At 42.2% G+C, this 16294-nt stretch overlaps 2 long non-coding RNA genes across 6 annotated transcripts in view; both read right to left on the minus strand.

Moving 5' to 3' along the window:
- Positions 1–16294, minus strand: part of LOC116591168 — a 215109-nt gene that overhangs the window by 173940 nt on the left and 24875 nt on the right. The window lies entirely within an intron of this gene.
- On the minus strand, positions 10408–14822 carry LOC116591169. Its single transcript, XR_004285862.1, has 2 exons — positions 14001–14822; positions 10408–11308 (listed from the first exon to the last, which is right to left on the minus strand). It is a non-coding gene; the product is annotated as an uncharacterized LOC116591169 (long non-coding RNA).

Genomic DNA, 16294 nt, shown 5'->3' on the forward strand with positions numbered 1-16294 from the left:
TCACCTCTGCTGTAGGAAGGCAAATCCCAGAGGCCTGGGTTAGTCTGGGCCTGGCTAGGCTGAGCTCCCAGTGTGAGCCTGGTCTTTGAGGGTGCAGAAGCATTGACCTTCTAATACCTGTCCCTTTGGGAGGTCTGAAACTCACAGGACAGAACTTGAGGCTGTAATTGTACTCTGTCATTATGTTGAAAATCCAAACCCCATCCAATCCAAACGCCATCACACTATGTCTTGGTGGGAGCCTTAGAAATCAGAAGTCAAGGCGAAGCTTATATGCTCACACTTTATTGAACGGCAAGGTTAGTGAAGCACAAAGGGCAGTGCATGGGGGACGGAGCGCAAGGGACCTCAAAAGGGCGTGTTGCAGGGCTGTCCATAGCCTCACAAGGAACACTGCCAGTTGCTTAGTCACGCATGACATCTGGAAGAGGCTGGGGAGGATCACAATGCCTCAGAACCATCTGTCTGAGACAGAAAGGACAACGACTTTATCTGTCAGCTCCTTCCCAGCTCCTGTCTCTCACTGCTCCAAGCTCACCCCATGGGGTATGAACTTTCCTCTATTTCCTGGTCTGTTAGCAGCTGGTGGGGAAGCCAGAGCTTCTATAGGTCTGATAAAGTCAGGTTGCTTTTCTAGTCTTTGTGGTCATTTCAAAGGGGAGAAAGAACAACATATTCTTACTTCCCTTGACTTTCACCATGTGTTTTTTTTAACTGAGCGTAATTTGGCAGTCTCCTCCCACAGGTCCTTGGTCTAAAGTGTCTGCCTAAAGACTCAACCTATTTTGCCTTCCCTACCTGCAGATGGCACTACCATCTGAGGTTTACAGAATGGCTGAATTGTGACCACAAGATTCTGTACCACATTGCTTCAGACCAAGAGACCCATTTAGAGATAGCAATAGGTGCATGACCAAGATATCCACTAGTCCTGCCATGTACAGCACCACCTAGAAGCTTCCATCTAATAGGACAACAGGATGGCCTATCAAAGGCTAAGTTAGGCAGGGCACCGGATTACAGATAAGACACTGTAGGATTAGGATTCAATATAATTCATGTATATATCTTATATATATATTTATATTTTACATTTTATATGTAAATATATTTTATATATATTTATGTATATATGTACACATATTTATATTTTTATAATAGAGATATTGATAATATTACACATATTATGTATAATTATTATATATTATTAATATAATATATGTTATATTATTTATTATTATTATATAGATTGTATTATGTATAACACTTGTTACCAGTATCTAGTATACATGGGCCTGGAACCCAAGGACTGCAAGTAGTAATATCTTCTCTTACCATCAATTCTAGTGACCCACTGGTAGAATATATACTTCCTGTCCCCAAACCTCAGGTTCTGTTAGCCCAAAGTGCTAGTTCCTGGACAAAAGGAAGCAGGTGCGCATGTCTCTACCAAGAGAATCAATGCATTCTCTTCCTCTGAACTTAAAGCAACGAGTACTGCCTGGTCATTTTGGGCTTCTCATACCAATAGGTCAGTAGGGAAAGAAAGGACTTAGCATGTAAAAGAGATTATTGATCTCAATTGCCATGAGGAGCTGGTGACTGCTACACAATTAAGAAAGAAAAGAGAACATCATGATACATATACTATCTAGGGTCTTCCAAGAAGGAAACACCAAAACAAGACTGGTGAGAGGAAATAGTGAAGGAGGAGCCAGGAGAGGCTGGAAGAGCCATCAGACTGCCATGCGGGTCTAACTCTAAATAAAAGAGAGGAAAAGAACATCAAGGGGAAGTGTCCTAGACTGCTGTCCAGTCTAAGGAAAGTTGAGCAAAGTTGGTGGTTAGAGGAGTCTTGTAGTTCCCAGGACGAGCCTGCCTCGGTGTCCCTGCCAGGCTCAGTCATCGACTGGGAGCAGTGGGGAGAACCTGGACTTAATGGAAAGGCCAAGGTAGATTTCAGAGTACAGCAGCTGGGGCCTCAGTCAGTCACACTCTCTGTAGTTGGAACTCTGCAAGACATAGTCTCTTAGCATCAAAATAGATTAGATACATACATACATACATGCACACATCCGCACATACATACCATACACACACACAGAATCTCCCTGTTTGTTGTTCTTTGTTCAGCCCTTCAGGAGCAAACTGTCTCAACAACTTTCCTTTTCTCTCTTAAGACATTTTAACCAAGAATCCCAAAACTCAAATATCTAATCTTCCAAGCCACAAAAGATTGGCCAAATTTACTGTGAAAAAACTTAAAACAAACTGAGACAGAATGTTCATAACATGTATGATAAAAGGATTAATTTCTTTGATGTGTGGAAGTGAGGCAAGTGGAAAGTGCTAACAGCCTGAAAGCACAATGCATAAGGCAGTATGAACTCTCGTACCTCACTGTGGAGTTTAAGGGCCCTCGCACACTGTGCAAAGTGGCACATCTAAGAATGACCCAAATTTTTACACACAAACTTGAAAAATTTTAACAAGTTATGAAGTCTTGTTGAAAGACATGGTTGATAGTGAAACAGTGCAAAAGATTCTTAAGCAATCTGTAAGGAGAAAGGCAACGGAAACACATGGCCCCTGTGGGAAATCTCTTAGTTGAAATGGATAACAAATTGGCATTCAATCTGAAGAAAATGTCTCCTAAAATAATCCAGTTCCATTTAGTGAGTTCATATTTCCCAAGCAAACTTCTGATGAGAATTGGGTTCTCAGTCAGGGGTAAAAGGCTCTGACTTGACTGACATGACATCATCAACCCTTCCGTTGGTAAATTTACAGGAATGAAATATCCTGCCACAAATCCATTTCAGTAAGTTCATGAGCTGGGGGATTTGCCAATGGTCTGATCACTCAGGAGTAAGAGGAAAGTGATGACCTGGGCCCACTGAGCTAAGGGAAGACTTCAGACTGGTGGTTAACTTACTGAGGTGAGATGCTCCAGGAATCCCAGCACCATGCAGAGCAGCCAGGCCCACGCATCCATGACTTCTACCTTGGAGATATTTTAGTTCACTCTGTTGCTCTTATGAAAATGAAAAGGGCCTGGTGCACCCACCCCTGAATCCCAGGGTCTTCCATCTACACCAACTCTGCTGAGGCCGCTGAGGCCAAGCTGGGCCTCAGAGAGTTACAGTTTTGTCCCAAAGCTGGGACTGAAGATGGGAGGCAGAACTCAAGGAGGTGGATTTCCAGCCAGGGACCTGAACCACTACTTGGCCATGGAAAAGAAGTAGGAAATACAGAGGTCTCTGCTTCAGGAAAAAGTTAGGACAGCATGAGCCTCCCAGAAGGGCTGACAGATGAGTGAGCAGAATTACACTTCATCATCATTCCACTTCAAGGCCAGCATTGCAACTGTCCATGCAGTCAGGTGGCCTTCACTCCTAAAGGGTGACTTTTAAGAGTGGTGGCTTGTAACTGACAGGGAGAGGAATGGAAGGAGAGGGAGAATATGGTTGCGGAGGTAGGGGAGGACGGAGAGGCATGGATGGGAAGGCATGCTGTCCAGTCTCTTCCTTCTGCCCACATGCCTTTCCCATCAGATGGAGGTGCAGCTTCTTGCCATAAGGGAACAGCCAGTGAGGCTTTGCAGTGTTAAGAGTGGTGATGGCTGTAAGCACTAACTGTAGTGAAAAGAGACAAGAAGAGGAAAACTACTCTGAACCTCTTATTTTTATTTGTTTTATGGGCCAGATCCATATAAATCAAAATACATTTTCAAATGATTTTGAAAGACATGAGATGGTAATCCCAAGAGCTTTCAGGTACAATGAACTTGTGTGTGTCATAGCATCTGAAGGACTAATTATAATGGTGCCAAAGTCTCCAGGAACTATGAGAGGGAGTGTCTCTGTATATTGGGTATGAACGGACATAAGGATTAGAGCCATGGAGTTCTCTTCTAAAGGACACTCCTCTAAGACACTTCTATTAGTTGCCCCCAAACTGGTTCTAGGACATTGGGCAACTACAGTGAATTATTATCTAATACAGATTCAAATATTTGAAAGTACACATTGTCAAGAACGTAGTTCATGCTGTCAACTCAAATACCCTTGCAGTAGAAAACAAATATTTACACCCTCTGTGCATGAGACTGAGCAGTGGAAGACTAAGGAAGATCTCCCATTCCTACATACTTATAAGCTCTAATAGAAGAACAAGGACTCTCTTCTTTTCCCTAAAACTAAGTCTCTGTGTCCCCCTCCAACACACTCTCCTAGTCCACCAGGACTAGGAGAAGTAGGACCTCCTTTCTCCTCCTTTCTCCTCCTCCCCTTTTCCTTCCTTGAACAGACCCCCAAACTGGTAGTATGTCAGTCAGATGTGTTTTGTACACCCAAACTATTATTTCAAAATTTGATTTAGTTGTCAACATTTTAGGAAGCACATACACCCATATAAAACTCTAGATTTCCAGCCCATTTTATTTTTTTTTAAGATTTTATTTATTTATTTGACAGACAGAGATCACAAGTAGGCAGAGAGGCAGGCAGAGAGAGAGGAGGAAGCAGGCTCCCTGCTGAGCAGAGAGCCCGATGCGGGGCTTGATCCCAGGACCCTGGGACCATGACCTGAGCTGAAGGCAGAGGCTTTAACCCACTGAGCCACCCAGGCACCCCAGCCCATTTTATTATTTACATTACCTGCCATTACCTCTCTGAAATATTAGTGTGAAATATCTACCCATATGGCCGTGTTTGCCTCACCCAAGAGACAAAGGATGTCTTGGGGTGTGTGTGTGTGTGTGTGTGTGTGTGTGTTTAACTTACTGTTAGCATCATAGAAGGCTGGGATGGGACAAGACTCAAGGGTATTTGTCATCACTCTTTACTTCTTCTAACAGATGAGGAAATTGATAAGTAGGAGATTACAGAACATGGTCAAGTTTATATTGATTGGGAGCAAAACCAGAGGAAAATTTAGACTCTTGTTTTTTGAGTCCTTAGCATTTTCTTTAGCGTTCCCATCATGTTGCAGAGCTGGGGAGGTAAGAAAATATTTTTCACTTCCCTCTTCAACTGTTATATTGATCTGACCTCTGCTGTGCTGCAACCTAAAGCCACCTCTCCTGAAAAATCTGAGCACCTATAATCTACCAGTGTATGGCCCACTATTAGGTAATCAAGCAATTATTTTTAGATGTAACGCAGATATTCCCACTTTCTCTAGCTACCAGAAATCATGCTTCCCTTAGTATGAGAATCCTGAATCTCCATCCTGCTTGCTTATAGAAAAATCCCATCTTTAGCAGGTTTCCCTTCCCCAAAACTTCTCATGGCCCCAAAGAATGCTAAAAGGTCCCACAAATCCATCCAGATTGTCCCTTGTCCCCCTTGCTTGTGTCTGGACGGCTGCCCATCTCTGCCATCTCTCTCTTTTCATTTCATCACTAGCTTCTCCCCACAGAAAATTCTCTTCTCCAACCACTTTGCTCAAAGTCCATATCTCTGTTCACTACTGTATTCCTCAAGGATAACATTTCACAAAACTATGCATAAGCTTTATATGATAACAAGATCCAGCAACACTGCAGAAAAGGAAATGTAAAGCAGGAACTAGTTGCCTCTGCTCCTACATTTCCTAGGTTAACCACCTACAGGACATACCCATTGACTAATGCTCTCCTAGGCCCCCCACATGCACCGCAGTTGCAGGGGCCAAAGACAGGACTTTGACCATTTTTCTGCCTGGGAACTAGCCCTTCCACCTCTCCTGAGCCAAGTGAAAAAGAAAATCTAAGTTTGAGACCAGTTTTCCACCAAACATAATCATCCATAATGCCAAGTCTACCCACAGCAAAGACTGAACTATGGAATTGTTTGCTTAGCAGTTTGTTTCTTTGCTTTCTTATACCACTCCACTCCAGAATAGCATTTTAGCTTGGGTTTTTAGGATTAAAAGACCCATTGACATTTTTTTTACAATATTAAAAAAGCAAGGTCTCTGCTTCCCAAAAATGAATTCTAACTTGCACCTTTAACAAAACAGGAAAACTGCTGGCATTTTTAAATTTTTTTAATACTTCTAGCCAATTAAGTGTTTTTTTTTTTAATATAGGGAACTAGAACCAAGAAAAAAAATGTCTTATAGACCTTTCTGAGAAGTGAAAGTTTTTATTTTTAATGGCTCAACATGGTTTATGGGGAGTGAGTGATCCCTGAAAGAAATAATTGATAAGATGGTTAAAATAAAAGAACTTCTGTTCTGCAAAAGACCGTATCAAGAGGATTAGAAGGCAAGGCACAGGCTGGGAGAAAATATTTGCAAAAGCACATCTGATATAGGACTGTCATCCAAAATATACAAAGAAGTCTCAAAATTCAATACTAAGAAGGGAAACAACCCAATTAAAAATGGACCAAAATCTTAACAGGCTCCTCACCAAAGAAGATATACAGAAGGCAAATAAGTAAATGAAAAGATGTTCCACGTCATATGTCATCAGGGAAATGCAAATTAAAATGAGATGCCACTATACATGTTTTAGAATGGTCAAATCTGGAACACTGACAATAGCAAATGCTGGGAGGATACGGAACAACAGGGATTCTTATTGCTGGAAGATGGCCCAATGGATCAACCACATGGGAAGACAGTTTATCATTTCTTGCAAAACTAAACAGACTCTTACCATATGATCCAGCAATTGTTCTCCTTGATATTTACCCAAAGAAGCCAAAAACTTATGTCCACACAAAAACTTGTACCTTGAGGTTTATAGTAAGTTTATTCATTATTGCCAAAACTTGGAAGGAACCAAGATGTTGTTCTAAAGAGAAATGGACAAATAAACTGTGGTACATCCAATCAGTGGAATATTATCCAGCATTAAAAAGAAATGAGCTTTAAAAAAAGAAAAGAAATGAGTTATTGGGGTGCCTCAGGCACGTGGGTGGCTCAGCTGGTTGGTTGCCTGACTCTTGATTTTGGTTCATGTAATGATCTCAATAAATAAATAAATCTTTAAAATAAAATAATAATTTAAAAAATAATAATAATTTTTTTTAAAAACTAATATAATTCACCATATGATTCAAGGAGAAAAATCACATTATAACAATTAATGTAGAAAAATCATTTGTTAGAATTCAACATTTATTCATGACAAACTAGTAGCAAAATAAGAATAAAACTTCCTTAGCTTCATAAGTAGTATCTACAAAAAATACATATATAACACAGATAACATAATAAGGCTATTTGAAAGCTTTCTATCTGAAATAAGAACTAGCCAGACACCTGGTGGGATCACTTCTATTTGACATTATCATAGAAAATGTATAAGTCAAAATAGATAAATATTAAATTTATTATGGCCAAATATAACAGCCTTTCCTTTTATTTGAAAGGAGCATTTTATAAAATTTTATTAAATTTTAGCATGCATGTGGGTGGGGGTAGGGGGCAGAGGGAGAGGGAGAGAAAGAATTTTAAGCAGGCTCTATGCCCATGGTAGAGCCTGACGTGGGGCTTGATATCATGACCTTGAGATCATGACATGAGACAAAACCAAGAGCTGGATGCTTCACTAACTGAGCAACCCAGGCACCTGTTGATTTCTGGATATTCTTAAGTAGCATGCAATCATTTTTAAAACAAAGATTGTAAAGAATAAAATGTAAATGGCTTACCACTTCCCAGACATTTGCTCTTAACTCTAAATGAAAGCAATATAATATATGGATATGGTTAGGTAAGTCAAATATTATAGAAAGATATAAAAAATTCTTCTTAAACCTACCAATTTCACTCCCTAAGGGCAACCACTACTTTTTAAAGTGCTTATGTATCACTCAGAAAAATATTGCATGTGCCTATATCAGCATGCATATTTATATCTTTTCATTTCTATCAAAAGATTTATGGAGACTATTCTGAACGTTGCTTTTTTTTTTTTTTCCTAACTGAACATTACTTTTTGCACTCACTATGTGTCTTGGAGATGAGACCATATAGATTTACTTCATTCTGTTAATAGATGCATATGTTACAGGATAAGAGGAGATACATCATAATCTACTTAACTAATCCATATTAATAAGTATTAGGTAGTTTCCAAGTAGGCTATTCTGTTTTGCTCTGAGCTTTGCAATATAAATAATTTCAACATAAACATTCTTTTATATATTTACATATACATATACATAATAAAATATGGATACATAAAATACATAAATAAAATACATATAATGTATACATTTATATATATCCATAAAGTAAATCACTAGAAAAAGGTTTGTATTTAAAGAGATTTCCCATAGAGCCTTCTCAACATGATCCTTCCTGTTCCCACTGTGTAACAGCAGTTATACCTTGCTTAATGATCAGGGTCAGTTAGTCCTGTCAGGATGGTGAATCCTCTATTTCCCTGCTGTCCCTTGTCACAAGTAGCCCAAAGTATCCAGAGAGCTGCCATAGCTTATAGTTCAATAGAAGGCTTGCCTTTTCCTGAAAAAATTTCCTCCATGGGAAAGCTTTAAATTCACAGAGCACAGGGATGTAGCAACGGGAAAGAGATTTTCCCCAAATTGGTCACTGGGAGTGAAGGCAAACAGGGCCACTCCTGCTCTACCCCTTGTTTCCCAGGGGAAAATGAAGATCCATAATTCTGGGTTATCCGCTCTAATGGCCCATTTCAGGTGCAGGCACCCATCCTCTCCCATCAAGGGCCCTGTCCTTGGCATAGCAGACTTCCCTCTGTGGGGAGATGAATCTTCTTTGAAGCTCCTCTATTCTCGTGCTTAAGCCTTGTGCCTGATTCTCAGCTTTCTTTCCCCTCTCACTTCAGGAGGGAAGAGCCTCTTTATATGAGGTCCTCCAGCTCTGACACTTGGCTCGTAACAACTGAATGACTGCCCTCTGTTTTTGTAACCTCTTCCAAAGCATCAATATGGTTCTGATTCTCCTTGTAGGTCTCAGATGTACTGCAACAGCTGATTCCCTTCCACCAGTACACCATCATAGCTCATAACCAGTGGACTACTGCTCCGCCACCTTCTCTCTGTGCTCTGTCCACCATAACCGACACCAGCTGGGTAGCCAGTCATCCAGCTCTAAAACTCCACCTCATCATCTGCTTTCTTAGAATATTCCATCCCTGCTTGGGTTTTCCAGGAAGTGGACTCCAAGCTGGAGACTAACTGCAAGAGGTTTATTAGGGAGTCCTTCTGGTACCAACACCTTTGAAAAGGAAGAGTAGGAGGCAGAGTGGGCAGAGGGTTGGAGGCTAGCTGCAATGTGGTCTTAGTGGAATGCCTCAGGGAACCCTACAGGGGACCTGAAGATGGGATGGCCCTTCATGCCTCCCCTGAGTTGGCAAGAGAGGTCTGGGCTCCATACTGCTCATTTGTCAATCATTAGATGTGGGTTGCCGGAAGAGGGTCAAGACCTCGGCATGATGTCTCTCTTGGCTAAAGAAATCCCGAACATGTTGATTGTCAAGGGTTTTCTGCCAGCAGCACTCCCAGCAGCTGAAATAATAAATCCTCTCATCCTGAAGGATAATACTAGCAGCAGATAGCAACAACCACCACATAACTCAAGCTCTGGAAGAACTTATTATATAAACCTATTGGTACTCTTAATCAATAGAAAAGTGTATGTGGGGATTATGTGCTCTGTCCCCTGCTTATCCCAAGAAAGGGAAACCCTGAGGAGCACAGTGTCTGACACCAGAGATCCTGTGCCCTCAGAGGTGGCTGAACCTATTACAATAATTTCCTAATGGCTCAGTCATATAGCTGTTGGCAGGAGGCCTCAGGTCCCTACCACGTACAGGCTTCTTCTCAGGTCTACTGGAGTGTCATCACAACAAAACAGCTGGCTTTTCCCAGAGCAGGCGGGCCAAAGAGGAGAGAGACCTAATGCCACTCGCCACTCGAGTCCTAATCTCCGACATCACAAACCATCACCTCTGCCACATTCCATACTTTAAAGGGAAATCACTAAGTACCTCCTCCTCTTAAGGTGAGGGGGATTAGGCTCCACCTTTTGAAGGAAGTAGGATCAAATAATGTGGGCATATTTTCAAACCACCACACATACAGGATATTTCTCGAATCAATAGTGATAGAAACTTCTGAGGAAGGGAGTTGAGTAAAATAGGTTTTTGTTTTTCCCTCCTTTTTTTTTTTAATAATAAGTGTGTATTTTTGTCATACTTTTGTAATTAAAAAATAGAAATATCACTGACTATTGAAAATGTAGCAATCAGTGAGACTAGGAAAGAAGCCAGATGCTCCTCAGAGGGGCAGACTGTAACTTTCTGCCCATCTCTGTCAAGGTGTCTTCTGCCTGTCCCCACACAACTAGATACAGACAACGGGAAATACAATGCTCATTGTTAAGAGCCTCTTGGAGAAGTCATCATTTTCCCAGCACACAAACAAGGAGTCAGATGACTGTACTTTATTGAGAAGTGAAAGGTTGAGGAAAAAGCATTAGAACCATTAGTCTGTTTCCTGCATCCCCATTCTTCATCCACAATTTCATTTTATGTGGACATCATCCTATTAGCTTTGATGACTTGATTACAGACTCTGGCTAGGGCACAGACATCCCAGGGGAAGCATCCAAGAGGGCAGAGCTTGGGAGATTCTACACCCTTGTGCCTTCCCTGAAGTGGGGGCCCTTGGGCCCACTCCCTTTCCTGTATCCCACATAGACTCCCATTCTCCAACACCCAGAGCCTGCCCCAACATCTCTAGACACTTAGGGGAGCCCTGTGGGAGGATCTGTTGATGACAACGTGCAAGCCGAGAAATCACGCAGCAACTACGTAGGGAAGGTCCCCTGGGCCTGATGGCCTATTAGCAATTGTTTCTCTCCTGGGAGTCAAGATGTCTCCACCCTTCCTGGGTCTTTGCTGACCCCTTCAGGCAAGGGAAGGAACTTCAACTGTGACCACAGTGGCATAATACTCCCATCTCCCTGGACCCAGGCATCTATCTCCCTTACCTGACCCTTTGCAGAAGTGAGACAGCTAGAGTTCCTGGGCTGCAGGCTGCATGCATGAATCCCAGCATGTCAGGGCAGCACGTAGGAACAAATAGGACTATCTCCCCCACCTATGAGAGAGTATTTTGTAAAGGTGGCCTATCCCCCTCATTTTACAGACTAAAAACTATCCTGTGGGCCCCAAAGACATTGCTAGAAGCACCCTTGTTTTAACCTCTAACTCCATAGTCTAGAGTCAAGACTTGCCTTTGTCTCCCTTTTGGAGGCCATCATACTCTGGAGAACTCCCAGTTTTGAGACATTTTTGATTGAGCAGGACTGCTTCCATAAATTGGGCCTTCTACGGGCATGGGCTAGAGTGCAGACCTGAGGCAGTCACTCCAGAGGCTGTGAGCAATGAGAAGGTCTCTCTGATTCCATCTTCTGCCCTGGGGGGTGGGCTTCTTAAAAGGCAAAGTATCTTTCTGACCTCATTCCCAGCACAACGTGCCCTATCTCCAGCCTCTCCACCCCTCTGAGAGAGTTCCACAAGGCCAGGGTTAGGTTAGCAAAGATCAAGGGTCCATCTTCCTGTAGGAATGAGAGACTCATCTCAGAAGCTTCTCTAGAAGCATCTCTACATATGGGCCCTGATGTTTGCTTCCAAGGAATGATCAGGTGGTGAGGATTTTCCCAGCACCTTACCAGTCAGACTGACCAAGGCAGTGTTTTATTTATTTTTTTTAACATTTTATTTATTTATTTGATAGAGATCACAAGTAGGCAGAGAGGCAGGCAAAGAGAGGGGAGTGGGGGAAGCAAGCTCCCCACTGAGCAGAGAGCCTGATGCGGGGCTCGATCCCAGGACCCTGGGATCATGACCTGAGCTGAAGGCAGAGGCTTTAACCCACTGAGCCACCCAGGCACCCCAAGGCAGTGTTTTAAAGGGGAATATGATTAGAGATGAGTTATCAAAGGGCAGATAGAAGCCTGTAAAATTAGGAAATAGCTTTGGACAGGATGGCAATATTTGTCTAAAGGTCCATCCTCCCCCTAGCCATCTGAGCCCTCTCTGCAAGACAAAGCATGAACCCTGTGAGAATGGGTTTGAAATGCTTAAGTTGCTACACCAGGAATGCCTTGTGATGGTGCACAAGAGTAACATAGTGACTCCCGCACAGTGAGCTTTCCAGGTAGTATCCAACCTGGAAGTTGTCCTCTTCTCTTCAAGACCCAGGGCTCCTCAATGCAAAACAGAGAAGTATAAGGCATTCCCAGACACTAGACAACATGCATTTTTTTGAGAGAGAGAGGATGCATGCATGAGTGGCGGGGAGGGGCAGAAGGAGAAAGAGAGAGGATCTTAAGCAGGCTAGATCCCATGACCCTGAGATCATGACCTGAGCCAAAATCAAGAGTTGGACAATCAACCCACTGAGCCATCCAGGTACCCCTCAAGATGTATTTTTGGAAAGCAAACAATATGCCATCTGAGAGGCTTAGTAATGGCCCCCAAAGATACGAATGTCCTAATCCCCAGAACCCATAAATGTTTCCTTAAATGGCAAAGAGTACATTGCAGATGTGGTTAAGGATCTTGAGATGGGGAGGTCATCATGGGTCATTGTGGTGGGCCCTAAATATGATCACAAGTGTACTTTTAAGGGGGAGGCAGAGGGAGGCCTTACTACAGAGAAGGTGAAAGCGATGTGATGATAGTAGTGGAGATTGGGGTGATGCCCTTTGAAGGTGGGGAAGGACCCACAGCCTAAGAGATACAGGTGGCCCCTAGAAGCTAAAAAACACAAGGAAATGGATTCTCCTCTGAAAGCCTCCAAAAGTAACCAGCCAACCAACATCTTGACTGATTTTGGACTTTTGACCATCAAAACTATAAGAGAATAAATGTATATTATTTTAAACTGCTATGTTTATGGCAATTTGGTAAGAATATACCATCTTTAAGCCCACGATTGTGTGTTTTTAACAGTTACATTGAGGGACAACTGCCCATAAAGTGCACAATTTGATAACTTTTGAGAGGCATACCCTGTGAAACCATCATAACAATCAAGACAGTGAACACATTCATGACCTCCAGAAGTTAGCTCATGCACCTCTGCAATCCCTCACTCCTGGCCCTCCCTCAGCCCCCACCCCCTCCAGGCAACTGCCAGTATTTTTTCTCACTATGGATTAGTTAATTATATATAGGTGAAGTCCTAGAGCATATGCACCTTTTTTGTCTGGTTTCTTTCACCCCACCTAGTTATTTCAAGATTCATCCATGCTGTGTGCATATCAATAGTTCAGTCCCTTTGTCTGCTAAATAGTATTCCATTGCATACTACACTTTGTTTGTACATTCACCTGTTGGTGGACATTTGAGTTGTTTTCATTTGGGACTATTATAAGTAAAAAATAAAATAAATAAATAAAAATGCTATGAACACTCTTGTAAAAATCTTCATATGCCTTCAATTTGGGGGTGGTGTAAATACCTATTCATGGAATGGCTAGATCATATTATAGATGTAGGTTTCATTTCTCGGGAAACTGCCAGACTGTTTTCTAAAGTGGTTATACCATTTTACATTCCCAGCAGCAATAATAGCTCACTTTTATAGTTTTCAAACTCTAAGATTTTCATTAAGTGAAACTCATCTCCACACCCTAAGTAAGGTAAATAAATGCAGTATTATTGTAATAAGAAGCATGAAAGTAAATGATAGAGAGAAAAAAAGGAAATGAAGATCAGAGAGAGCAGATAGGGATAGAAAGAAAAAATGCTAGTCAGAGGGAGGGAATTGGAGGAGAGGAAAGGGACAAGGTGAATGAGAGAGAACGAAAAGAGAGAGGAACACAAAGAGTGGGATCAGACCCAGCTATTAACCCATGGCTCATGTAAACCAGGCTGGTGGAGATTTTAATCAAGGCACTATTCATGGAGCCACAGGCAAGGCTTATGAAACCAAGAATGGATACTTTATACCCTGGCTGCCCCCTCTAGGCCAGAAGTGTCTCAGGAAAGGGAGATTCTGGGCACCTACAGAGCATAGCTGCAGGGAAAAGGCCACTCATGGGAAGTGGGACACAGCATTCCCTCTTGAGCTGGAAGGAAGCTAGCCTCTGGAATACACACCTCCACCTCCTCCACACCCACCATCTCCATCTCCTGCTGATGGCTTCCATTAGCCAAACCCAACTAGAGCCAGAAGGCATTACAGTATGTTGATGACATCCTTATGGGCCAGCCTCCCTGGTTGGCCATGGATGGGTGGAAAATGGGTCTGGAGGGGTGAAAAGAAGCCCTTGAGTGTAGAAGCCAACAGAGGAAAGGGACAAGGAGCTAAGCTGCTTCTCTGCCTCTACTAATGATGCACACAGATTGAGAAAGCAATGTATAACTATTTAGAAATATGCCAAGGAGAGGCAGCAATGTTCGGGGCTGTGCACCAGAATTTTGATTACAATTGGTCCACTCCATCTTGAAGATCTATTTTGAAGTAGTTAATAACTTGAGTTTTAAACACAAAAACAAAATGATTAATTCTAAAACTGCTGCTGCTGCTAATCTTCTCCTGATTGGATCCTCGTTAAAAACAGAAAAACTCTTCTAAATCATTAAACACGGTACCTGTGGATTTGTGTGAATATGAGCAAAGGAGGCAGGTATCTCTGGCACAAAGGCTTGAGTCTGAAGACCCCGGACAAGCTTGATGAGAGAGACACAAAAGTCTTTAAGCCTTAGAGGAGAAGCAGAAGGTTTAGTAGGACAGGTCCTCTTGGCTGATGGTTATTCTTCCTCTTCATCAGATGAGCTGCCTATTTCTGAGTTAATCATCTGCATTCTATTCATTTCAACATGAGTACTGCTGGCAAAAGAACAAGATAATCAAAGGAAGAACTCAAATGTCCATCAGATCGACCAGAAGAGCTGGAAACTTTCGATGCATCCTTGTTTTTTAATCTCATAAAGCCTTAAGCTACATCTCCCTTAAATTATACCCATGTGTCATCTTTTTTTCAAAGATTTTATTTATTTATTTGAGAGAGAGAGAATGAGAGCGAGAGAGAGCATGAGAAGTGGGAGGGTCAGAGGGAGAAGCAGACTCCCTGCTGAGCAGGGAGCCCGATGTGGGACTCGATCCCAGGACTCCAGGATCACGACCTGAGCCGAAGGCAGTTGCTTAACCAACTGAGCCACCCAGGCGTCCGTCTCACCTTTTATGGAACCTTTTGGGTGTCCACAAACAAGCAATTTATAAAAAGATGTTTTTAGAACACTATCTCAGGTGGGAAAACTGAAGTCTTCTCATTGATTTTCAGAGCTGAAGTGATGAACATACCAGCGCCTGGTACAGATGAATTCACCAGTCACTTCTTACAAAGTAGACACTGAAGAGAAACTTCTGGATGATTGGTAGCACTTTTGTCATCTGGATATGCAGTCAAGTTCCCTTAATTGGCACTTTTGGGTGATCTGGATCCTTAGCTGTCTTTGCTCAGAACCTCTGAAGGGGAACGTTAAAAAAAAAAAAAAAATTGAGCTTATTGCTATTAATTGCTTCTTCTGGTTCCTGCAGTCCCAGAATCTAATGAGGTGACACTAACAGGACAAGTAGTTTGCTATGGTTCCACACATTTTGAGAGGTGTAAAGACTGTCAACAAAATGTTTCCATTCATTTACTCACAAATGTGAGACAGTTCAGGGTTAGAGAGGAAAGAACAGTTAAATATGAGGTCAGGGTTTGGTATCCTGATTTCAATTACCTTACTAACTAGCTATAGATGTTCAAGTAGAATTCATCCAATTCTTCCACATCTGTTTCCTATAGCTTCCCAACAGAATGATTATACTTGACAAGATGAATCCACCTGACAGTGGGCACAAGATTTTTCAACCAAAATGGCCCCAGGGCAGCTCCAGTCCAAGACAGATTTAATGGTATGAACATGAAGTCTTACAAAATGCAGGTAAAGAACAGACTTGGACAGCATAGCCGTGAACAGAAAAGGAGGGAAGAGAGCACAGAAGGTCACCACGGAACAGCAGCACAGGCAGAACTCCCCACGCTGGCAAATTAGCAGCATATATCTTGGAGAACATCTTAGAGTCTCCTCAGGAATAAAACTGGCAAAGTAAACTTTGGGCAAATGCATAAGCAAAGGCCCTATAGTCAACTGTTAAGGATACCATAACAAAATCTCACTGACTAGGTGCTTAAGCAAGAGACATTTATTTCTCACAGTTCTAGAGGCTGGAAATCCAAGATCAGGGTATCAGCAGTTCTGGTTTTTCCTGACACCTCTCTCCTTGGCTTGCAGGCAGCCATCTTCTTG

Source organism: Mustela erminea, chromosome 5, assembly GCF_009829155.1.
Source record: "Mustela erminea isolate mMusErm1 chromosome 5, mMusErm1.Pri, whole genome shotgun sequence".
Taxonomy (NCBI): domain Eukaryota; kingdom Metazoa; phylum Chordata; class Mammalia; order Carnivora; family Mustelidae; genus Mustela; species Mustela erminea.